This window comes from Sphaeramia orbicularis, chromosome 6 (assembly GCF_902148855.1).
Source record: "Sphaeramia orbicularis chromosome 6, fSphaOr1.1, whole genome shotgun sequence".
Taxonomy (NCBI): Eukaryota; Metazoa; Chordata; class Actinopteri; order Kurtiformes; family Apogonidae; genus Sphaeramia; species Sphaeramia orbicularis.
Window position 1 is genome coordinate 45,713,121 of NC_043962.1, and position 25,319 is coordinate 45,738,439.

The 25,319-nt window shown below is 39.3% G+C and overlaps 1 protein-coding gene and 1 long non-coding RNA gene across 3 annotated transcripts in view; one reads left to right on the forward strand and one right to left on the reverse strand.

Annotated features, from left to right (window-relative positions):
* The window catches only part of pparab (peroxisome proliferator-activated receptor alpha b), a 102,012-nt gene that overhangs the window by 12,654 nt on the left and 64,039 nt on the right, over positions 1-25,319 (forward strand). Inside the window, exons 1-2 of one of the 2 annotated variants that reach the window (XM_030136304.1) lie at positions 9,407-11,148; positions 18,073-18,159. The gene's annotated coding sequence lies outside the window, so the exon portion shown is untranslated. Of the gene's footprint in view, positions 1-9,406; positions 11,149-18,072; positions 18,160-25,319 lie in introns of those variants that run through there. The other variant, XM_030136303.1, reaches the window with a different exon arrangement.
* Positions 1,709-8,639, reverse strand: LOC115420782 (uncharacterized). Its single transcript, XR_003935597.1, has 2 exons — positions 8,037-8,639; positions 1,709-4,105 (listed from the first exon to the last, which is right to left on the reverse strand). It is a non-coding gene; the product is annotated as an uncharacterized LOC115420782 (long non-coding RNA).

The window sequence follows — 25,319 nt, forward strand, 5'->3', positions numbered from 1 at the left end:
TGTATGAACCTGGCAGGACCAGGATGGCTTGGGTCTCCTTTTCCATGCCCCCTCCCCCCACCAGACACAGTGATGGCACTCAGTGCCAGAGACACCCCTCCCCTCCCTTCCCTTAACCAACACTCCTCTCTCCTCTCCTCCCTCCCTTCTCTCTCCGCCGCAGGCAGACCCAGGCATGGGATCTCCATCTGTGCACAAAGGAGCCTCCTCTATCTGCATACGCTGCACATAAAAGGGCCTTTTGTCATGAGCTCTGCACACATGACCGTCCGCCTTTCACCCCGCTGGAAAAAAAGATCACTCTCTCCAGCAATCCAACCCCACCCCCAACACCAGACTCAACCCCCACCATTCTCCAACCCCCACCCTGCCAGATTTTCGGCTGGAGAGAGAGAGAGAGAGAGAGAGAGAGAGAGAGATCCACTCTGAACTTTGTCGAATAGAGACAACCATCAGATGGGGCTGCTTCCATCACTGCTGCTTTTTTCTCTTTTTTCATTTCCCCTTTTTCTCGTCTGGTTTCTCTTTTTCTCTCCTGGTGTCCTTGTGTGCCCTCACTTTGAGACATCAACGCATTACAGCATCTGCCGTACTGAAATATAAATGTGCTCTCGTTTCTGCTGTCTCCCTTCCTTTCTGCAGTCTCTGACATTTAAGGGGCATTAGTAGCTGGTTCTGTGCCAGGTATTGCCCCCCCCCATTATAGAAGCACAGGCTCAATTGACAGCAGTCTGAGAGCTGATGCTTTTCTCTTCCTCAATTTGGAGCCTCCTACCTTTTAACCCCGTAAACCCATACAGAATCAAAGGCGTTTGTGATTGGATAAAGACAAAAGATTGCCCCTACCCACGAGAACCATATCAAGATGAGATAAGGTACAGTTCTCCACTGTTGTGGGATGAATAGGCTGCATGCCATTTTGGCTCCTAAAGATGACAGAAATCAGTGTTGAGGGACAGTGAGTTAGGGTGGGGACGAGCAAAGACACAGAGACAGACTAATGCACACTGTCAAGTGCACGGGTGCTGCCACAAAAAACGCTTTCCTCAGCGTTTCCTTTGAAACACACACGGCCCTGATGCCTTGCTCCCAGCCAAACAAGTGTGGATTTTGGAAAGCCCTGTAGCTCATCTTGCTGTCGCTGCACACAGGCCTGTGGCGGAACGGAAGGATAAGATTGACTTCTCCCTCCACCGCCATGTCCTCTGCGTGACCCTCTGCCTCTCTAAGCTGGTGTGAGAGGTCAGGGGCTTTCATATAACTGTTTCCCCAGAGCTGTCCACACCTTTAGCCCGATGATGATGATGGGTGGAACAGAGAATTAATATACACCATCCAGTCAACACAGGGTAGCATTAAGTACAGGGACTCATGGGTGGATGATAAAATGATGATAAATATCAGGATATAATTTTATATCATACTGGACGATAATCTATAGATCATAAATTATATTTCTCATTGGTTTATTTTCTTTGGATGTAATTATGTAATTCTACTGCTGCATATTCAGATTTTATTAAAATGACTGTCATAAGACTTGTAAATGTTCACCTTCTAGATGTTGTGCTGCTTTGTTTTTTACATTCTGACCTTAAAAAATTGTCTCAAGTCATAAAGAACCATCTGGGTTCTTTAACTTTCATCCAGGATTTAAAAAAAAAAAAAATCTAACTTTAAATTTAAAAGAAATAATGACAATAACGAATGATAGTGAATGTTATTTTGTTTTCATGATAATTATCAGTAACAATTATGATTTTTTTTGGCCACATCACCCAGCTCTACCTCTAATCACAGAAAATACACAACGACTTTAGCACCAGTAAATAAGTGTTTGTACTGTTTTATCTTTAGTCATAGTCACTGCTTGTTACAGCTAAATCATTAAAGTAACATGAAAAACAATAATAGTAGTTGTAATCACAATAAACATAGAATAATAATTTGTATGTAAATGTATATATATGTGCCGGAAAGTGACCAGGCATCTTGCACATTTAACAAAACAAATTTAAAACAGTATTCAGCTTTACCAATTACTCCAATATTTACAATATTGTATCGTATAGGAGAAAACTACTATAATACAGACATTACACTTTGCACGAAACACCAACCAGTTGTCAACACCCATGAATACAGCACAGACCACCTGTGTAGCTGCGATATTTCACAGAAAAAAATCTCCTGGTAAAATGTGCATGTAATTTAACCTCTCTAGTGTCCACATATACTCCTCTGATAGCCAGTAAAATATAGCAGCTTTATATTTTCACACAATGTTACACTTTTAAGAAACATAAAAGGAGTTATATGCTGTTTTTATATGGGTGTTGCCTCTGTGCATTGCAACACAATGCATAAATATGACAAAATGATGATTAAAGTGTGTGTTTTTTAAGTGATGAACATCTTAAATACATTTCCCCCCTTCGGAAAATGATATTTCACTTGAATTTAAAGAATCACTAAATTTGCTGGAACAGCTCACTGAGTAATAAAATCTCTGTTTATGCAGCTGTCCTGTTAAGCGCTGCTTTTCTCCCACATAGATAAATATCCTTCACTTAAACCAATTACAGTCCATCACCCCTTATTTAATCAATGTCTTTATCCTTGTCACTTTTAAATCAATATCAGTACTGTTTCCCCGTTAAAACGATGGTGGTTTTTTTTGCATAAGATAAGAAACATTTATCAGATTCATTAAACAGAATTCCAGAACTGGGAATTCATTGTTTATCTAGAATAATTATTGCATGTTTTTTCATCTAAACCTGAAGAAATTGTGGTAAGAAGAGGCTCGATTGTGCTGTGAAGTAATTCAGATGCTCATTCGCACCGTGTCTTTGTGATGTAATTTAGAAATGAATTAAGTATTAGATACATTTTTGTCGTTCTCAGTCAAGTATGGGTGCTAGAGACCATGTTTACGATAACAAAACAGATATAAAGTTTGTTTGCTGAGGCAGTGAAGCGTTGAGTGCTTATTGCTTGGCTGTTGGACTCGTTGCAGTCCTGCAATGCAGACACAGGCGTTGTGACGTGGCCCCTAAAATGCCAGGCCTGTGCACTCACAGCATAGTGTTAAGACAGAATTAAACAAAACGGTCAGGGCTTGTGAAACTACTGTAGATGTTAGCAACCTTGAAGGGGAAAAAAAAAACTCCAAAAAAAGGGGTGGAGGTATTTTGAAGTCAGTGCAAAACAGTCAAGGTCACCAATAAGGAGATTTTTTTCTTCTCATTATTAAAGGTCATTGACTTCTGAGAATAGTTTATTGTCTTTTAACTGAACACAGTTTGACAGCAATCACTATATTTAGTGTGGTTCAGGTTATAAAGACAAGGTTTATGTTCCAGAAAATAAAAAAAAAAAATATATATATATATATATTAGAGTAGAATGATTTTCATAATAATATCCAGTGTGTGCTGAAATTGACGCAGTTATTTCAGGTTTTTAAAAAGGAATTATGTCCTCAATTTTGGACAACAGTGCTACATTTTAAATTTTATTCCAGTTAATTTCATATGTTAACATAATCATGCTTGTTTGCAGATCTTTGCAGTTATAAAACAGCACCATTCAGTCCTGTATTACCAAAAGACTTGAAAAAAATAAATAAATGGACATACCATAATTAAAAAAAGTAAATAAAATGCATGCACTGTCTCCCCACAAGGGTATCACAAAACTAGGTCGAAGTATGGAAAACAATCATTTGACATTCACAGTTTAAAGTTTTACAGCTCATAGTTTTTGCTATTTTACTTACACTGTAAATTTTCTACATTGTCACTAACATTTTTAGTCTGAAATGTTATTTATGCTTCAGTTTGATGTGGTTTTTCCGGGGCTGCTTTACTTCAGTGCTACCATGTGCTATGAAAGTTGCCCTGATCCAGGACAATATATTTGGCTGTTGAGGGGCTGCCAGAAGTAGTTGTTAGTTACAGTTAGGGCGCGTCCCTCTTTGGATAGGTTGTCCACTCCGAGGTCTGATATCGAATAGGTCCATAATTTCCAGCTTGCTCCCAGGAGAAGCTCTCGGTTGCTCTTTTTCTCTCTGGCTCTCTTTTCTCCCTCTTCTTTCAGAATCCTGTGAGAAACAGCAAGGTGAGTTAATTCTTTAAAAAAAAAAAAAAAAAAAAAAAAAAGCTTAAAAAAAAATCTTCTCTCTGATTTATTGTCAAGATGAAGTGAATTAGTTTATGTGGCTGTTTAGAATCACTCAGTAAATTCAGATTTCCTCTGGTTAATTAGTTGAATGAAGGCAGATCAAACGTGTAATGATAATTTCAAAACATGTAAAACTCAACGCTCTGCTGCAGAATCACTGCAACATCTTCAAATAAAAATACAACTGCAACAGCAGGACTTAAAGGATATAAATCAACCAAGGCATCGACAAAAAATGAAGAAAATACCACTTTTTAAAAATAGGTGTTCAAATGATGGAATAATTAAAATATGTTTGCATTAGTTTATTATATCTATAGTAATAATAATATGATCAGTTTATCTATATTCCCGATCATATCTATAATTTAGTTCGGAGATGCTCTGTTTTTTCTAATTTCTTTGCAGTAGCTGCAGTGTTTGTTTCTTCATTAATTTAACAGCAAACTTTGAAAAATCAGTGTAATCTTACTTTTTTCACACTATTTTTTACGAGGACAGAATAATGCATTCTTATAGGGCTGAAATGTATTTTATGAAGATGTACTACATGTGTCTCAGTGTAAAGAAGGTTTAGTCATTCTTCACTTTAAAACAAAATTTTTAACGATGGCAAAATATACTAATATTATTAATACAATGGATATTATTGCAAAATGAATGACTGACCTTCTTTCCTTTTTTGTTTTATATCATTAATTCCCTTTTGTGTCTTGAAAATGACCATGTCTAATAGAGAAATTAAATTAATTGATGTATTTTCTGTCACATTTATTATCATGTAGTAAAACTAAATCAGTATGCATCATTAATCTATTTTAATTAGGTTTTTAAAATAATTTACACACTAAGAAAGCAAAGAGACACAAAGGCATTATCTTTTTAATCAGACAAAAGTCAAAATGGAAAACGTTTTATTTAAAAATAATGTTTCTGAAACTTCACATTCACACATTTTGGAAAACATTTGAACTTTCCTCTAAAATTCACCAAATACATTAAGCTGCATTTTGTTCCACTAATTGTTCTCCAAAGTATTATCATAGTGCCTTTTCATAAAAGTTGTGTATTTTTTCCTCTTAATGTGAACTTGGATTTGACCTCTGGGTTAAAAAATGAAGAGAGAATTTACTCATGAAAGTCTTACAATGTCAATTAAATTTAAATTTACAAGATTTTATCTTTAAAGCAAAACTGCAAATCATCTGATCCAGAATTATTATTTTACACAGGATTAGTGAATTATGCTTCAACACTGTGTCTTTTCTGGACACGTAGAGTTAAAGCATGTGGTGCAGAGTGTGTTTGATATTTTTCTTTTGGCTGATATGATTTTTTTTTTTTCCTTTTTTTTTTTTTTTAAAGAATAGCAGTGAGAGTTTGTGAAAAACTTGTATATATGTTCTATGATCATCTAAGACACCATCATATGATAAATCTAAGACATCAATACTGCGCATGTCCCCTGTCCACCATTTTGTGATGAAAACTTTAATGCGCATGACCCCATTTTATGAACTTTAGTATCACACGTGGTGTGAAGTTGGAATCTACTAAGTTGTACTTATTGTAAATGTCACTTATATTTTTAAAAATACATCGACTGCATCTCTGTTAATGTCAGTGAAAAGGAGAACATTACCATTGTAATTAATTCGCAGTGATGATGCTTTATTTATTCATGTTTGTCCAACAGTTATTTTTCTAAAGCCGGGGTGCACCTTGCTGTTACACTCGTTTGTTCCTCGTCTGTGCATGTGCGTCAAACAGAGAACAGAAAGTGGTGGTCACAGTTGGCTGCCTGAGGTGACTAGTGGGGTCAGAGGTCAGGTTGTGTTAATGAGACATGATGTGCTGCTCTGGGACCTCAGTCCCATGAGGAATAACCCCTAATCGGCATTAGTTAATGTGTTAGTAATCTTTACCTTCTTAAAGCAAACAGCAGTAGAACATTCAATGGCCCCGCTTGGCCTCCCATGTAACACTTTTGACCTAGAGGTCATGGCCTTTGTTCCCTGCTCGATGGGGAGTGCCCTCAAAGGTCTCGGGTGTAATAGAGAAGTTGTTTAGACACGTGCGGGGCTTAAGCAAGACCACCTCGCAGACTATGCTCCTGCTCCTGGAGAGTAAAATGTCTGCCTTCGTAGTGTAGGGATACATTTGTGGTTAGAATGTATCCCCATGAATAAGTCCATTAGATCAAATATATGTGTTTTTATGTGCCACATATCATGTTGAGTATGTTGATGTAGTTGTGGTTGCTGACCAGGCAAAAAAAACACAGCTCTCTGCAGCACTGCTTCTTAATGCCTTCTTGATGTTTGCAAATGACTAAGGGCAAATATACTTTATCTTTACTATCTGCTATTTCATATTCCTTAGGGTCCCTCATTATTTCATATAAAAAAAAATAAATAAATAGTGTATTTGTCATGTTTCCTTGGGCATATTAATCACGATTGACAAAATAATGTGATAAAACATCAAATGCCATTTTTATTTTTTTGCAGAATATGATTAATTAGCTAAATGCCTATTTAAGAATCCAAAATATCTATTTTAATAAAGGAATTCCATCATGTGATACTGCTAAAAATATAATTTTTCATGTCTTCTTTGCCAAGCAAAATTACACTTTTTAATGCCACTAAATTCTTGGATCATCTAGTGCTTTTTACAAGTGTCAGAGAAAAAAGATTTGGACTGTTCTTTGTCAGTTTTTTTTTAAATTCTCTTTCTTAAAATCACAGTTAAATGATGTCCAGCAGAATTCATAATATGGCGCTGTCTGCCATTTTGTTTCACATCGTATTATCAATTGGCCTGAATGATTGCATGATTCAGTGTTTGAGTAGACATGTGCTCAGATCAGAAACTGTTGCTTCTGTCTGCTCAAATTTCTGAAACGAAAAGCAGTTACTTTTATATTTCATGGTCAGGACTAAAAATAACATTAAGTTTATTTTTTAAATTTTGAGAAAAGTATAGTTGTGTAAAATGCAAAACAGCTTCACCACCGCATTTTAGTAAAAACACTTGTTAAGTCAGTTTCAATCTTTGCATTTTTTGTTAAAATATGATCAAATATACATTCTAGCTTCAAGTACTATCGATGATTGGGGGAAAAAGAGAAAAAGAGTCTAGAAGTGTATTGTGGTGAAATCTGGCAGGTGACCAAAACCAAAACTGTATCCTCAAATGAACCTTATGTAAAGCAGTGTTTGCACACTAAGCATAAAATGTCCACAGTGGTTAAGTTAAATGCTTGGAGTTATTTTATGAGTCAGGTTATTTCCCATATAAGGTCTCATAACGTATACTCTTTACAGCTTTATACATTGAACCAATAATGAAGTCATGGGTTTCTCAATTGGTTAAAACGCATGGCGAGATGTGACGTGAAACTGCACTCCTTCTAATTGGATTCTATAGCTCATGCCAATGCAAATGCCTGGACAGAGCTTGTATCTCACTCAAGGAAAAAAGAACAGAGAAAACATAAATTGCAACTCTTTTCTGCACTAAGTTAAAGTGAATAATGCTCTAGTATTTTCTTTTTCACTGTCTCCACGTCATCTGTCTCTGGCCACCTGTATTTTTCTCCTGTAAAAGAGCAGTGAAGGGCAGCGAGTATCTTTGCAGAGTCCAGTCTGTGTGCTGCTGTAGTGAGGAAGAGAGCCGGCGAGGAACAGGGTGGTGGCCGAGCTATGAAAGCAACCCTCACTAACTGAGCAGCCTGAAGCAGCAGCGGCCATGTTAGACAAGTCTTCATGAGCTTCAGGAGTCCCACTAATAATGCAATGCACTCCAAAACCAGCGTAAAGTAAAAGTAAGAAAAGTTTAACCCCCACCTTTTTTTTCTGTCATTGTCTCTGCTAGGCTTGTAGTCCCCTCTTTAAATCTCAGCAGTTTATAAGTAGAAATGCAACCAAAATAGTTCCTCAGTAACAGATACACTTTACATATCTCCTTCCTGCTTTTCTTTCCTTATAGAGCTCCTGTAGTTCAAGGCCGAGGGGAAAAAAGTTAAAGCCACGAGCTCTCCCTTTGCAGTTTTTAGAACCAGAGCCAAAAGAGGCAGGAAGTTGTTGTACAATAGCGTTACAGTAATCTGCCCCAAATGGAAAAAGCCAAATGCTGATCGCAGAGTAGAGAAGGTGGCAGAACAGAGGCAGAAAAGAGGGAGGGAGGGACAGAAAGGGAGAGAAAGAGAGCTAGCGGGTGTGAGAGACAGACATTACAGCAAAGAATAATCAATACAATCTAAGATGGTGGAAACAGCCATGCTATTTAAGTCTCTCCCTCTGTTTCCCCCTCCGTCATACTTCTTCGTGTAAATAAGAGCATGATTTAGTTGCAAGAAATTGTTTAGATGTTCCTTCGTTCTTTAAAAATATCCTCTCTGCATTAACCAGAACAAATCACTGTGTCTGGGCTCTAAAAAATTGTGTCTCAACTGTTGAATAGGCTTTACCGGGCAACTGCAAGTCTCAACCCAAAAAAAAAAAAAAGAAAGAAAAAGCTTATCAGCCTTTTGACTTTGCGCCAAAATAGCTGCAAGGGTTCAGTTTTATCGTTCAGTTCACTTTGTGACAGAGCCGGGGCAAGGAGGAGGGTCTTAGCTGTATGTTCTTTGCCACATGTTACTGAAATAAACACTGAAAGCTTATCTTTTCCTATGTGTGTGTGTGAGTGTGTGTGTGTGTGTGTTTGAGTCTGTGTATGTGTGTGTGCGCGCGTCTGTTCTGGTCTATTATGTGCATTCATGCTAGTCACTGTGGCATGCTAAAGAGTTAATACACTCCGAGAGGCTGTGCCTCTTTCAGACTGTGCTCCCAAGACTGTTGCAGCAACAAGAGCCCCGGTACATTAAAAGATAAGGTTAATAATTCAACCAGCTCTCAGAAGTGTTGCATATTTCAAGGATCCTTCAGCAGGACGGTCCATTCTGAATGATTGTGTGTTCTCTTTCTCCGGCGCTTTTCTTTTCACTAGTTGATATAGTAGCTGAGGTACTGTATAGTGTATCCCAGTATGGTGTGTGAGTGTGTGCACTGCGTCTGCGCACTGCAAGAGGAGTGGATTTCTGTGTCATTCTTCCTCCTCCACCCCTAGTGCTTTCCACCCTCCCACTCTCTCGCTCTCTCCCTCTCTCTCCCTCTCTTTCCTTCTGTGCCTCCGTCTCCCACCCATCTTATGCTCCCTCCCTTCCTCCCTTCCTCCCTCCCTCCCTCTCCCCTGTCTCCAGTGCAAATACAGTTCCTTGCCGTGTTGGACATCTGATGAAAAAGTGACTGGTTCGCGCGCTCCGCCGCACCTCCTATTTCATCATCAGTGGAGCTTTTCTCCCCTTCACTGTGCGCTCGCTGTCTCCTCCTCTCTTCCTCAGTCTCTCTTCTTTTTCTCTCCCTGTTTCGGTTGCTCTCCTCTTTCTGCTCCAGCCACACGCAAGGGGGAGACTTAAGCTCTGCGAGGGGGAAAAAAAAAGAAAAAAAAGTCTGCTGCTATTTCTACAGTCAGGGCCTCCCCACAGCCCGCCCTTCCATAGACGGAGCTTTTTTTCACTCACTACTAGCTGGATTTTAACCCTCTGCCTCCAACTAGCTGCACAGCAGCTCTGCAAAACCTGGCAACAAGTTGCTTTTTAGGGGCCTTTTCTCACTTTCAGCGCAAAGATTTTTGCACCACTTTGGAATTCCAACGCTGATTCTTCTTTTTTTCTTATTTTATTTTCTAAAATTGCCAAGCGCCGTCCTATTTTCTTCTCCATTGATGGGTTTCACGTAGTATTTGTTTAGTTTTTCTCTTTTTGGATGGAAATTTGTCAAGGTGGTGTTTCGCCATGTGATGGGTCTTGTTCCACCTGGAGTGCCGCAGCGCTGTTTCTTGCGGGTAACCTGCTTGCGGTGGGTTCGTGGTGCTGATGATCACTGTGGATGATAAGCAGAGAATGTGACCACTATCTGAGTGCGGTACACGTGTTATAAAGACATGTCCATCGTCAGCGCCAGTGACTGGCCTGAAGTACTGCACTTCCTTCATCTTAACTGTCTGTCCTTCCGTCTCTTCACTTCCCATGCCCTCTCTCTCTGTATCTCTCTCTGTGTCTCTGTTTCTCTCGCTCACCCTTGTTCTCTCTATTGCACACTGACTCGCTCTCCTAACAGGGGAATGAGTGGTGTGCTGAGCCGGAGCTCTTTCTGGGACAGGTGCCAACTGCAAACAAAAGACATTAAAAAGCAATAAGAGGAAAAAAGTAGTAATCACGAAATTTTGAGTTGTTGTGGCAAAATGTCAGATGTAGCCCTGCATGTTGTGTTTTTACATGGCCACTTTGTGCCAGTATTGCATGTTTGTATGAAGTAATAAAGCTGATTCCGTGACCAAAGCTGTTGTTAAAACGAAGGTCTGAATACTTTGAACACTTATTCTAGTGAAGGCATTTCATTTGGAAAGAGGGAGGGAGTAATGTGGGAGAGCAGCATATAGACTACTGAATTATTCATGTGCCCAGCCAAGGCTGTGACTGGACTGGTTGTGCTATTTGCATGCATCAGACATGCTGTTTGTCTGTTTGCTAACATTCCTCATTGAAAGACTTGTTAACTAGCAGACAGGCTTAGCTGGAGTCTTGCAGACAGCCTCATGGCCTCCCATTGTTTCAGGCCTCACCAGGCCTGGATCCAGCCAGTGGCAGGCAAGCCGTGTAGCCCTGAGCTTAGGGCCAGACTGAGGCTGGAAGAGGGGGTGAGTCTGGAGGTGAGACTGAGACTGAGGCTGGGGCTGGGGCTGGAGCTGAGGCAGAGGCACAGCTGTGAAGGGAACGGACTGAGGAAGATCACTGGCTCTTCCACAACCAAACGGGAGATTATGGCTTTCTCCTCTTCGTGATAGAGGTGTGGATCAAAACGAGAACAGCTCTCATTCCGACTGGACATTTACCATCTTTGGTCTGAAAAATCGGTGAGTAATATCTGTTTTAAGACGCTTGTGTGGTGTAGATGGAAGTTTATACCTGTGTTTACCATCTCAGCTTTCATGTTTAACAAGCACTCTGTACAAATAAATATTGGATGGTTTCTTAAACAAAGTTTCTTTGCACCTTAGCGCTGATCTATATGTCCGAACATAAATCTGTAAACACGCTTCTTCTCCAGTAACGTAAACAGGAGTGTACATGAAAGCAGAACTTCTCTTTTAAGTCTTATAAATTGTTTTTCAGCTTCTCTGCATCACTCCACAACACCTAGAGGTAATTTATGTGCAAAAACAGAAGTCATGAATAGCAGTGTAATGCTGCCATGATGACCGTACTTCGAGGTAAGCAGTGGTTGAGTGGAGGGCCACTGTTGTGGAGGTATTTCATACGAATCATTCAGTCCGGGCTTTGTATGTTCTATAGATAGAGAAGAACATGGTGTATCATACGTGGTGTGGAATCGGTTTGACTGACTTCACGTTCCAAAAAGTCACTTTCAAGATGGTCCATTTCATTTCTTTGAATTTCAGCTTTTTCTCACAGTATTTTCAAATCTTATGTCACCTTTTAAAGAGAATTTATATGATAGTTCAGCACATTCCTATTTGTAAAGTATCTGCCCATGAGCTTATAATTTTTACTTAAATTGGATGCTTTTCTGATTATTTGGAGCTCTGTAATGTACTTCTTTAATGTGCCGTTTTGAAACAGTTCTGTTTTGCATCGTACCTATTAATGGCAACTACAAAACTACAATCTTTTTTTTTTTTTTTTAACTAAATTACTTTATACAAATGCATTAATTTTTGTTACAGTGAGCTCTTTTAGTAGTCATGTTGCTTTATCACTACAAAAGAAGATGTTTCTAAATACGTGAATTGGAATTAAACACTTTTGCAAATTTGCTCTGGCTTTTTTAGATTTATATCAGATGTGTGATTCTGGAAAAAACTTATTTACATTAGTATATATGACATGTTTTATAATTTACAATTATTCACTACAGTTAGTTTAACTAGAAGGAATAAAATACATTGTTACAGTATTTTTTTTTTTTTTATTTTTATTTTTTTTTACTTTTGCGCATTTATGGTCAATTCCTAGATATCCTTATTTTTTGTTGCTTGGGGTTTCTGTGATGTATTCAGATGTTCAGCTGCAACTCAGACTTCGGACACAGGTTCGACTTTTTTAGACCCAGGTTGAGGGTTTCAAGATAATAGTTTTAAGAGTCAGCTTTAGCCTGTCCATAAAAATATTAAACTATGTATTCATATGATTCGGTCTGCTTAACTAGCAGTGGACACATGGTTAGGCTGGCAAAGTCTCACACTACTCCACCCCTAAGGCCTTTTTGGCAGTGGATGGCAGTAATCCAGGGGAAGGTTGCATGTTGAGAGGCAGATGGCAGGGTGGTGAGGGTTTGCAGTATTTTCTGTCTCTGTAAAAAGTCTACCTGACCAAGCCAACAGCCTGGTGTAACTCACAATGAGGGATTCAATGCACTGAAGCAAACTTAAGCTATACTGCAGCTAGACTTATACAGTAAATCTCTTAATTACACACCCATAGGCACACACAGTCTGATCTGTGAAATCAAATGCATACATCGAAATGTCTACGAATAATCACTATGCAGAGTAAAAGTACCTATAACAAAAAAAAAGAACACCTTTTTACATTCTTGTCTGTGTCTGTACTGAGAGTGTGTGGAGTGTTGAAAGTGTTTCTGATTTATCTCGCAAAAGAGATTTAAAGTGGATTCTTTAAACACTTTTATAGCTAATTTTTTGTGTGTGTTTTTTTTTTACCACATTATTGTCATTATGCCTCGTAAAAACACTGCAAAGACAGAGATAAATAAAACTACAAGCCACAGTTAGAACAAAAAAAAGTTCCCGAACTTGAACTTGAACTCTGCTCTTGAACTTGAATGACAAAATTAATAATGTTTTATTTAAAAAAAAAATAGAATTTTCCTGAGCATGTTTTATAATTCGATGTTAGAAAGTGAAATAAAAAGAACTCGTTTTTTTTTCGTGGATCAATGAAAAATGCCGAAAATGCTCAAGTGTGTATTAAAAAAATAAAATGTATGTTTGTTTAGTTTTATAAAATTATGGTTCCACTGTCATCAGTAATTCAAGTATTTTATTCTTCTTTGTGTGCACCTTTATTATGCTTTGTTAAACTGTATTTTATTTAGAAATATGTGAGATTATAATTTAAATTGCGTATATTTACACTGTGCCGAAAAAGAAAAGGATTTTCTTCAAATAACACTCTGTAACATATTGTTAGTTGTTATTAAGGATTACAAGTGTAAAAAATATATATATATTTCTTTATAGTTTTAGTATACCATTATATTGTATTATCGTGTGTGTGTGTGTGTGTGTGTGTGTGTGTGTGTGTGTGTGTGTTGTGTGTTTTCTGCTTTCTTGCTTGAAATTGTGTAAATGTTTTGTAAATCATTATTAGTATATTATTGTGGTTATGGTGGTATTGTGTTTTTCCTCTGTGGAAAGGCAAACACACTCCCATCCAATTTTTTTTTTTTTTTTACTTTTGTGGGGTCATTTAAGTTATTCACTCACCCATTTCTTTACTTTTAACTTAACCTGGCCTTATATTTAACCAAGTATCTGCTTGAAAAACATAGAAACTATCACCAAATTACTGACTAAATGTTTTTTTTTAAATTGCGCATGATTGTCTTTGGCAAAAAAAAAAAAAAAAAAGGATTATTTTTCTGTTGTAAACACACAGTTATAAGCACAAAAACATCATATATAAGCCCCATACTGATAAGAAGACATGTTAACCTCTTCAGAGACTGCTTCATGTTTATTTAAATGTATTCAATCTTGAAAATCATATTTAAAATAGCATAGTTCACACTACAGGAGCAAGTCACTAATATTTTTTTATTTTTCTAAATAATGATGAAAGGAGATTTTGATATCGGAATAATCTTTTAATGTCAATGTTTTCTGTTAAAATTGCATTGGTGGTGTGTGTTTTAGCAGCGGTGTATAGACTACTGTATGCCTCAAGATCTGAGCGTTTCTGCCAAATACTTTTGAAGTGTTGAGTATGTGGTTTAAGTCATGTGCCAGTGCTCAGTGTATTCTTACTAGTGCAACACTCACTGAAAATGAGTCATTCACCAGTACAACACTGCAATAAGCCACCAATACACTGCTTCATTTGTTAAGTATATAAATTGGTATTTAAGATTATGTGATTTTGTTTCATTTATAAGCTTGCTGTGATGTTGTGAATTCCATCCAATTTCCTCCTGGCTAATATGAAATCCAGATTGGAGTGGTGAATGGGGGCCAAGTGAGCACTCACTGTAAATATATTTTTCTGCCACAATAACGTAGCCTCTTTCATTTCTCCGGCTAAAACAGTCGCAGTGTGCTGTTTTAAGTACAATAAAACCGAGGGACCCAATATAATCAGAGTTTTATTTTATGTGTGAGGTCTCCCCAGGGCTGTCAGGGTTTGTGATTTGATTGACATGCACTGCAAAGATGCCAAACTGCATGTAAGTGGATTTTAATGGTTTATTTTATGTTATTTGCATTAAATTGCTGGACAGTGTGCACTTGCTATGGTACTATTAAATGTCAATTATAAGATGTTTTTGTGATACATTTCATGTATGTGTGTGTGAGTGTGTGTGTTTTAAATGCATAGATAGCACAGTTAGTTAATATTTTACATATTTATATCACTTAAACAAGGGCATGTAAAAAATAAACCAGACCTGTATTATATCATATGCAGTTTAAAATATTTTTAATTATTATAACTACTATTTCTAAGCAGCAGTACAAAGTATTTAATACTGCCAACGTGTTAGCACAAGTCAGGTACTGCTGTTGAAATAGAGCTGGGGTGAATTCTCCCACTTTGGCAGCTGAACATTTCTAAAGGTGACAGTGTATTCTGCAGAAACCCATCAGACAATTAGCAAGACTTAACTGTAGGCTGCTTATGTCAGCTTCAGATACTTTGTCTTCAGGCTTATTTAGCATTTATCAGTCATTTGGAAATCCTGTTCAATCTCCCCCGAGGTGAACAACAGTCTCGTCAAACCACATCTCTGCATTAGAGGCTGGCTGGGCTCCCTGATGCTCTCCTGTGCTTTGAATATGGGAGAGCAGATCAATGGATCTACAGTGGCCACTACAGGCTGTAGTGCACTCAAACAGGATCAGCAGTACAGTACAGAAGGGAGGTAGGCCAGGCAGGAAAACAGAGGACGGACAAAGACGCAGAGACCTCGCTACACGTGCATTTTAGGGGTTAGGTTAGTGCATACGGTTACCATAATTATGGACAAGACATTAGATTGAGTTGCTCATTCATCAAAATAAAAATCACATATGTTGATGCAGTCACACATGCACATATGCACTCAGGTTCTCACTTCTCTCAGCATACATGGAAGCCATTAGTCCATTACCCTGTTGACTACTGAGGATTGGGGGCCATTTTATTCTCCCTGTGTTAATCAGGATGTCAGCTGGGAGTGTCACTTGTAATTTATCCATAAAACCACAGCAACTCCACAGAGAAGGTGAGCACAGTCATATTGACATAATATTGGACTGGAGGAGAGTTTTGGGGGGGTGACAGATGATGTAGATTTTCCTCCCCCGTACCCGTACCTCCCCCTCTTTTACATCCTGAAATGAGACTTGTGCAACTTTCACATGGTTGCTTTACATCATGGACCCTTTTGGTAAAAGGTCAAGGAGTTTTTTGTTTTTTTTTTGTTTTTGTTTTTTTTTCCTCTTGTCTATTTACCCAAGATTTTCTTACACACATTTAAACTTGTAGCACAAGCTGAGTTTTACCTTTGAATACTGCTCATTTAAGTTAATTTCTCGAGGGAATTTGTCAGAGGTTTGACAGGCAGAGTGATGTGCTTCACCCAACCACATTAATAATTAGAATCATGAAAGTAAAATACTGTTTTCTTAGCCCCTTAACCACACAAAGTGTTCAGTATGTGTTTTAATGACTCTTAAGCCTGTGGTCTACAGCATCACATGAGAGAGTTTCTCGGCACACGTCGTCAGGACAGATACTTGTTTTATGTACCTGCCAGGCAAAGCGATATTCCAGATTATGTTGAGCTGCGCCCACTCATTTTTTCTTCTCCAACACTCGTATATTTCTTCAGTTTTTGGCCTCCGCTGTCGCCAAGGCAATTTAGTCACAGAAAAACTGCGGGATCAGCAAAACTGTTCCACAAGGAGGTAGAGTTGGAAGTGTTGAAAGGCACTGGCTGCAACTCTTTGACTATCAAAATACTGTAAATCCCTAAACTTACCTCTGCTTCATCACTTTCTTAGTGTTCACCTGCGCTGAGGTAAATCCTGTTGGCTAAAGTGAGCGATGCAAACAATCAAGACACTGCCTTGAGCCGTGATAGTGGTATTCATTTAGACACAGAATATGTACATTAATATACTATGTTCTTAAATGTAGAGTTTTTGTAAGCACTTTTTACTTGTTTATCTTCTTTGAACAACCTCAATTTTGTTCCATACATTCAGATATCCTTACATAGACAACTAACATAGAGTAACTAAGAATTACAGGATTTTCCAGTAGATTCAAAGACTACAGATGCTCCTCTTTGTAAAACAAGCATGAAAATGTATTCGATAGCCTGCAAAATAATTATATAAAATAAAGCTGTTTTTTTTTAAATTTATGATACTTAACAGCCGGCCATACGGTGTATACTGTTTAAATATTGTATTTTTGAATATTATACCACATATCTCCTCTGCACATAATCGCTTGAGCTTTGTGAGTCATCAACATGAACGTACACACAAACATACACGTACACACTTGCTCACACACAGAGTGCAGTGAGTGCACAGCTCAGACATGAATCTCCCTCCATGGGCTGGAGGAGTTGGGTTACTCATGAGCCTATAAACATGTGCTGGCAGCAGTCCAAGGCTCTGCACTGTAATTACAAACGTTAGAAACAATATATAAAAGACCCTTCCCCGGCAAGGCCGTGTCCCGTACTGCAATTAGCGTCCTTGTACAGAATTATCACCCTTAAGCAGCTACAGTCGAGCGGGCTGAGTGGGGCTCTGTAATTGGCAGTGTCCTCCTTGGTCTGCCAGAGGACAACCATAACATCTCTATTTATCTCTATCGCCCTCTTTATTTGTCTACAATCTGAGGTTTGACTAATGATGACTAACTACCTCTGTTGTGTTTCGTCCCGGTTCACCTCTACACGATGGTTCTTGGCATCATACTCCTACGTATGCACAGGGTAACGCGTGCACATGTCAAAAGCTGCCTCGTAAATTAACACCGCACAGTCTGCACATGCCCTCATCTGTGAATCTACTGTGCCGCATGTACAGAAAAATCCCTTTTTATGCTCACAAGTACATGCATATTCGTCACATCACCCACGCACATGACACTGTAGCGTTTCAGTAATACAGCGTGCCAAAGTGTATGCAGCGAGTGGGTGCTACTGGGCAAGGGCAAGGCCACGGTGGAGCTTGTGTGTTGGTGTTGGGTGAGCATGTGGCAGAGAGAGTTGGCCGGTGTACAGGCCAGCAGAGAGGGTGCGGTGTGTTACATGTTCCACTAATGAGTTTCCTTGGCCAGGCAAGACCGTGGGGTGAGCTTATTAGTAAACAGGCTACAGAGAGGAGCCCCTACAGCCCTCTACTGCTGCTGCTGCTGCTGCTGCTGCTGCTGGCTCTCCAACAGATCCCTCTCTCAGCTTCTCTCTTTATTGTGTCTCTCCTCTTTTTTGTTTATTTCACTCCAAACTGTGTCTCCATTTGACTTAAAAATCCTCAATCTATGTTGATTTTTCTCTCTCTGTTTCTCCCCAATTGCAGGCTTTAAGATGACTTCAGCCACATGCACAAGCAATTTGGCCAACAGCTGAAATCATGGACAGACAGACTGGCGATCAAAGCGGTGCTGTAAGTACCATAACATTTGCCAATTTAATATGTTGTTATTCCATGATGTATTATAATTCTTTGGTATTGTCTTACATTTCATTTAATGAGATGAAGTTTGTAATTAGATGCTGTGTATGTTTCATTTGTTAAGTGCATGCCATTTAACTGCTCTGTCTACCTCTATTTTCTTTCTCTTTCTGAGGCATATTATAACATGAGCCTGCATTAGATTAAATCATAATGGCTGGATATTGTGCATTTATCCCATTTGAAAGGCCAAGCGATCCCAAGGGCTTTTTAGTGTGCTAGATTAAAAAAAAAAAAAAAAAAAAAAAACGAAAACAAACATAATCTTTAATGTACGTGCACAGTCAACGCTACAATCTTAATTGTCCACCAGTTGGAGTTGGAAGTCATGACTCTTTCTGTGCCTGGGCCGAGATCTGTTAGAAAATGGCTTCCACTCTCTGCCTTCCAGCTCTCTGCTCCCGCCGCCATTTTGTGTTTTGCTGCCAAAGTAGTCAGGTAGCAGGATGAGAGGGACAGACTGAAGTGGGCGCAACTAGTGAATTAAAATAAATAAGGAAATGATCGGTAAAAAATAGGCAGTCCGGTGAACAATAATAGGAAAACTAAATATGTTATTTTCTTATGGAATGAAGGGCAGTTAATTGTTGCTGACTGAGTGCATACAAACAAGCAGCCTCCCCTCTGGCCTCTTCCCAGCTCCTCTTCTCAATGGGCTAACCTTGGGTGGACGCCATAAACGGTTCTTTTCCATTGGGGTAAATGTGCTGGCAGGGTCCACAGCTGCATGACCCCCTTCCACCCTCCATCAGTCTTCCCTTTCTCCTCTACACCACCATGAGTCCCCCAGCAGCCCGGCCCTCACAGTTACACCATCCACACTAAAGAGAGTACACGGGCAAAGCTTTAAGAACTGCTTATCTACCTGCCTCCACCCTGTCAACAGTCCAGTAAGTTGTAGCTTTGACCCTAACTGTGGCGTATCATGCACTTAGTGACCCCAAGCCCCACCCTCCAGCACCAGTAACTAGCAGCCCACAGCACTGGAATTCTGTATGTGCCAGGCATTTGATTACATGTGCAGATGTTATTAAAGTCCTCTTATCCTCTGACCTCAAGACCGCAGATACCATATCAAGATAGTATGCATTTGCCGGCTCTTTTCTTTATAGTGGCGTACTGCAAAACTTCCCTCACAAAGTTATTTAGCACTCAGTATGCCCTATGATAGCAGCTGATTAGTACAAAGAAGAAGATGTTTCAGCTTCAGTCAGTAATAACTAATGAAACCTCAATTTACTTTTTCAGTTGAATCGAATTAATTTGTTACACAGTGATTTTCTCCCATTATCCACCCCATTCACAGATTAGAACTATCGCCACTTAATGTGGAATTTTAAAGTAGTCCTGAGGAGAACTTCATTAGAGTTGTTAATTTTCTCACATTTAAAGTAATCTTATTTACTCTGGCTTAACTCGCTGAATGACAGAAGCTATTGGCACATAAATGATGTCTCTTTTTGTAGCGCAACAGGTAAGATGACCAGTCGGCAGGGCTCTTAAAATATGTGGTGCTAATTTTTACATATGTCAATGTTCAAAACTCTACCAGTCAGTGTCACTGGATCAAGATATGTTAATAGCTTGCACAAAAGCACAGCACAATCTATTTAAGGAACATAAGTGATGCTGTAAACACTAGCTCTCTGTCTCAGTGTGTTACTTTGCTGGCATGTAACTGATTTAGACCCCATGTGCAAAATATAGCAGAAGTCCCTCCAGCAGTAAGAGTTGGCCTATTTAGGTCTATTACAGACAAGCTCATTGACAGACAGTGACTTTGCTAACAGTTCAGAATACACTCTGTCCCCTTTGGCTCCACACTCCTTAATCTGGCCATGTGTTTGCATATGGGACATAGTGGCCTCCATATTGTGTTTGTGGAATGAATTATGAATGCTATTGCATAACCATGGCTTGTTTCTAGGGCATATCTCTACAGTATCTACCCAGAGACCAAAGCATGAATACATTTACCCAGCATAGACCTCTTGGAAATGATACTGTGAAGCTGGCCTGCCTGCATTTGTTTATGCTTATATGGAGCAGATGGCCATGCAACATGGTCCACATATCACACACTGGCTGCTTTCCTGGCACTGCCACACACATAAATGCTTATAGGCTGAAATGTAGGACTATTTGAAAGGGATTCAAGTCTACAGACATTGATTCATTTTTCAAGTCATATAAGTTATAGAGGAAAAAGTATTAGGTCACTCTATCGGTGTATATTACTGCATATTTCCCTGGTTGTTGGCAGCAGTCCTGAAACTATAGGCACTAACACTAATAACTGCTACCAAGTCAAGGTCTTCAATACAAACTGGGGTTAACTGTGCTGTATTTCCAGTCGTAGATTTGAGCTATAACTGCTAACCACGGTATTAGGACTGACTACAGCCAGCTGTAGCCTGGGGGTAACAAGCTCTTCAAGGTTGCACACTGTACAGATGCCTGTCTGTCTACTCTGGCCCTCTGTCTGTCAGCTGAAGTTCATATCCACGGAGAAAGGTATTTGTCCCACCATCTAAATATAGCTGGCGACAGATGCAGCTCGATGGGGCACTGCCCAAGCTGAAAGGGGCCCTGTAGACAGGCCAGAGCAGAGTTGGGCAAGTAGACGTGTCAGGACTATAGACTTCCCCTAATAGACAGGGTCTCCACAGGTCAGCAGCCACATGGCAGTGCATGTTTCACCAGACTCCAGTAGTGGGGTGACATGAAGACTTACCTGGTGAATCTTTTGAAAAAAAATACTCCATATGATATAATATAATAATCTGTGATATACAGTACTGCACATATTGACAAAGTGCATTGTGGTTCAAATATCCCAGCCCAGTCTGCCGAAATCTGGAGAATAATAAATTAAGTTTAATTAAGATTAAATCCTACTGGCCTTATCGTAGACTATCACAACGAATATAATATGTATATAACCCTCTACAATCTATAGTCTTTTGTCAGCCTCATAGCAAAAAGTCATATTTTTTTCAGGTCATAGCCAGTGAGGAAAAATAAAGCAGCAGAAATAGGAGAGTAAAGTTACACAGATATCTCTTACGTATTTATACTATGAAGCTAACAATGTACACACTAACATTTTTTCAATATATTTTGTGATTAACTATAGTAAAGGTAGTTTGATCGATTGAGTTTGATGAATGCCAAATATCAGTTCGATCACAGTCTTATAAAAAAATAAATAAATCATGAAGACTCCAAAGTAGTAACTGATTTCAAAGTACAAAAAAGCTAATTAAGATTTTGGTGGTTTTCTTTTTGTGTTGCAGTGTTTACAGACAATCTTGATGTGAGAAGTTGTTTCGAAGAATGCCTTTGCATTCAGTTTTTTACTTATCCCATGACCATTTACTGAAGAAGGAAAAACTTGCTCTTACTCTCTGGTACAGATAGATAGACTGATCTGTGGTGATATGGATTTTTTACAAACTGTTGATGTCAGCAGAATATCCAATAGTGGCCAATTGTTTAGATCAGGCTTTTCTTTTGGAATTACTTCCTTGGAAGGAAAATAACAGCACAAAAAATATTTTCCATCTGCATTTTTTGTAGCTACTTTGATGTTCACTTCCAGATTCAATGATTCATTACTTAAGTCAGTTATCCAACTTCTAACTACCTCCGCCAAGGAGGTTATGTTTTTGCCAGGGTTTGTTTGTTTGTCTGTTTGTTTGTTTGTTTGTTTGTCTGTCCATTAGTGTGCAACATAACTCAAAAAGTTATGGACAGATTTTGATGAAATTTTCAGGGTTTGTTGGAAATGGGATAAGGAAGAAATGATTAAATTTTGGTGGTGATCGGGGGTGGGGGGGCCCACGGGGGGGGCCACTGATCAGCCTTGGCGGAGGTCTGCGCTCTCCGAGTGCTTCTAGTTAAGCTAATATAGTTAAATTCTGCCAATTTCATTTTATGGGTCTAGTACACATCGGTTTTCTCTTCTAATATGGGTTTGTTTAGCTTAAGTAAAGTACAGTGATTAAAACTGAGTTTCCTGACCTTAACTGTAATGGACACCTGTCAGCCCTTCACAAACAAGTAGTTTCCATTTAGACTGCTGTATGGGCATGCATCCTGCTGTGCATCCAGCAGCCTTACCATGTCTATATGCACACATGTGCATACAAGTATGTGTGTGTACATGTGACTATATACTGTACAAGAGAGATGAGAAGCAGCTGGCAAGGTTGGACTCAGTGGTCTGGGCGACCCCTGCTGCGTGCCCTGTCATTACAATGATTGGGGTCGTTTTTTACCTCTAAAGATGGGGCCAGGGGCCACACTGGGATCAGCTAACTCTGCCTAATCCAACCCTCTTCACCTGGCATGTTTATAGCTCTGCTGGCGGATGGAGTGGTGGGGGGCAGTTACTGGGGCCGGTTCATCTCACAGCCTGACACGCAGACACACATATTCTGCACATAGGCGTGAGTACGTTTGCGCTTTGCACATGTGCAGATACACATGTTGGTTGGTCCTCAGTCAAAACAGCAGACTTACACAAATGCCGAAATATGGACGCATTAATACACACTGGACCAAGACCCTCACACATATGCAAACACTTTCATATACACATGCATCTATAATCTCCCACATCTCTGCCTCTCCTCATACACCACCCCACAAGGTTTGCAAGCTCAATATCTGCCTCATGTAGAGGTGACGGAGAGGTCAGCCTGTCTGACTTTGAGCAGAATCCCCCTGTGGCTTGCCCCAGCCATCCCCCCTGGCATGTGTAACAGGACCTGCCCATGCCGTCTCTTTCACATACACACACACACAGACACACACATGCACTCTCTGCCCACCCAACCCACCCCCCTGTCCTCCTCCTCCTCACACTGTCTCCCCCCTGGCCCTGGTATAAATAGATGGGTCATGCTTGCTGTGCTACCCTGAGGGGGTTGTGGGGAGGCACAGAAGCCATGCTTCACTTTATAAATGCTCTACCATGTCTATCTGGACTTGTACTGTCTGAACCCAGACACCACTTCACTTGTTGTGGGGCACAAGCGTACAGTAGATCTATACAGACAGTGCACATATTCTGTTTATTCATGAATGCATCCACAATATCAAGGATGCTATACATGTATAAAAATGAGGGGCATAAACATACCTATGCCTATATTCAATACTAAACTGTATATACTCACTTAAACACAATGATTCAGACCCTGTTGATGCTTGAAGGTGCTTTAGAATGATGAAAAGTTAGTTAATATAGCTTGGTAATAACTTGAAACTTTTTTTTAAAGTTCTGATAAAGTAAATTTATATAGAAATATATGTTCAAATAATAAGGTTTGTAATGTTTATAGTTTGTAGGTCCAGTATTTGTCCAAAATGTTAGTCAACTGGCAAAACAACTTTATTTGTACAGGATAAAGTGTACGCTCAATTTGATTATTTTGGTCACTAATGTGTGAAAAAGAGGTATGTTCTCAAGAGACTATAATAAAATAAAGATTCAATGGAAAAAAAAAAAACAAAAACGGAATTTACGCTCACGTATTGTGTAAATGTGTAGCTGCTTTTGCCAGATTACCTGCCACAATGACTGACCACAGACCACAAGAAGCCCATAGATTAGGTTACAAGGTTATAGCACTCCACTCCGTCTTACTATCACTGCAGTGAACATCAGCTTCAGTATTGATTGATCTCTGCTCTGTAGCACTTAGACTGAAGTGTGATTAAATTAAAGTGGCTTTTTAAGCAGTGTGTGCCTTTGCTGTGAATGCTGTGTGAAAATTTGATGAGGTAAATGAATATCATGTTTTGCAGCATTCTCAGAAAAGGGTATTATTTTTGTGTTGTCTGTGTTCTTATGCCTGTGTGTGTGTCTATGTGTTTGTTTGTGTGTGCATGTCCCTCAGTGTGTTGCTGTGTTTGTGTGACATTATTAGATGATGAGGTGTAGAAAGAAGGTCTTTGCACCACAGCCCTTCTAAACAGCTAATGGTGGAGGAAAGCTGAAGAAGCGTATCACTTTACACACGCTGTACCTTCAAGTGAAGTGCTACTTGCTGAGTTTGCACACTTTTATGAAGGTAGTATTTAGAGATGGACAAATTGTTGCTACAGCAGGTGTTTTTAGATTATATTGCATAACTGTGTAAAGAGGCCTACACAGGTTTGCACATGCCTGTGTCTATCTGTCAGTGTGTGCACTTGCATTGTGTATTGGTCCTCAGCTGTAAGTGTGTGTATGTGGGTGTGAGTGTGAATATTTTCCTGTCACTGGATGATAGCAACTGGCCTCACTTGAAAGCAATAGCTTTCCTGGACATGCACTCTGTTGGTCAGGACCCCAGAGCCATCTACTATATTAGATTGAAGTATGTCCAGTCAGCAGAGTTGAGAGGACCATGTGGACTGACCTTACCTTATGAAGTCTGGGCCCCACTCTGTGCTTTTTGCAGGGCTGCACAAAGGGAATAGGCCCTGATATGAATGCTGATATACTATATGCACAATTTTCCATATGTAGTTGCTATTTTAGTGGTTAAATCGACTGCTTCATTTGCTGTTGGAATGGCATGAAGAGTTACCTATGATTACCATATGATTTGGATATGCCTACAGAACATATTATGCTTTTTTTAACCAACTATGCTTTCCAGTAAATTGCTCTCTATGTGGCTTTGTGCAATACTTTTTCTGTCCTGACAGTCTATAGGCATACTGTTAACACATTGACTGTCTTTGTCTGTATAATGTCTTGATACTCCTCAAGTGCATCTATTAACCTGTAAGGGTGCGTGCTTGTGCTTACTCACAATATGCTCACCCAGTGTTATGGTGTAAGTAAGTCAGTGTTGAATAATGCAGAAAGCCGCAGGCTCACCACTGAGCAGACACTGTGGGGCCTCTTAGCTCAAGACATGTACATACTTATATTTATACATATCTGTATTATGCTGTCATCTACATTTTAGATTACCCGTATAACATAACATAATATAACATAACATAACATCACATAGCATAACATCACATAGCATAGCATAGCATAGCATAGGATAACATAACATAACATCACATAACATCACATAGCATAA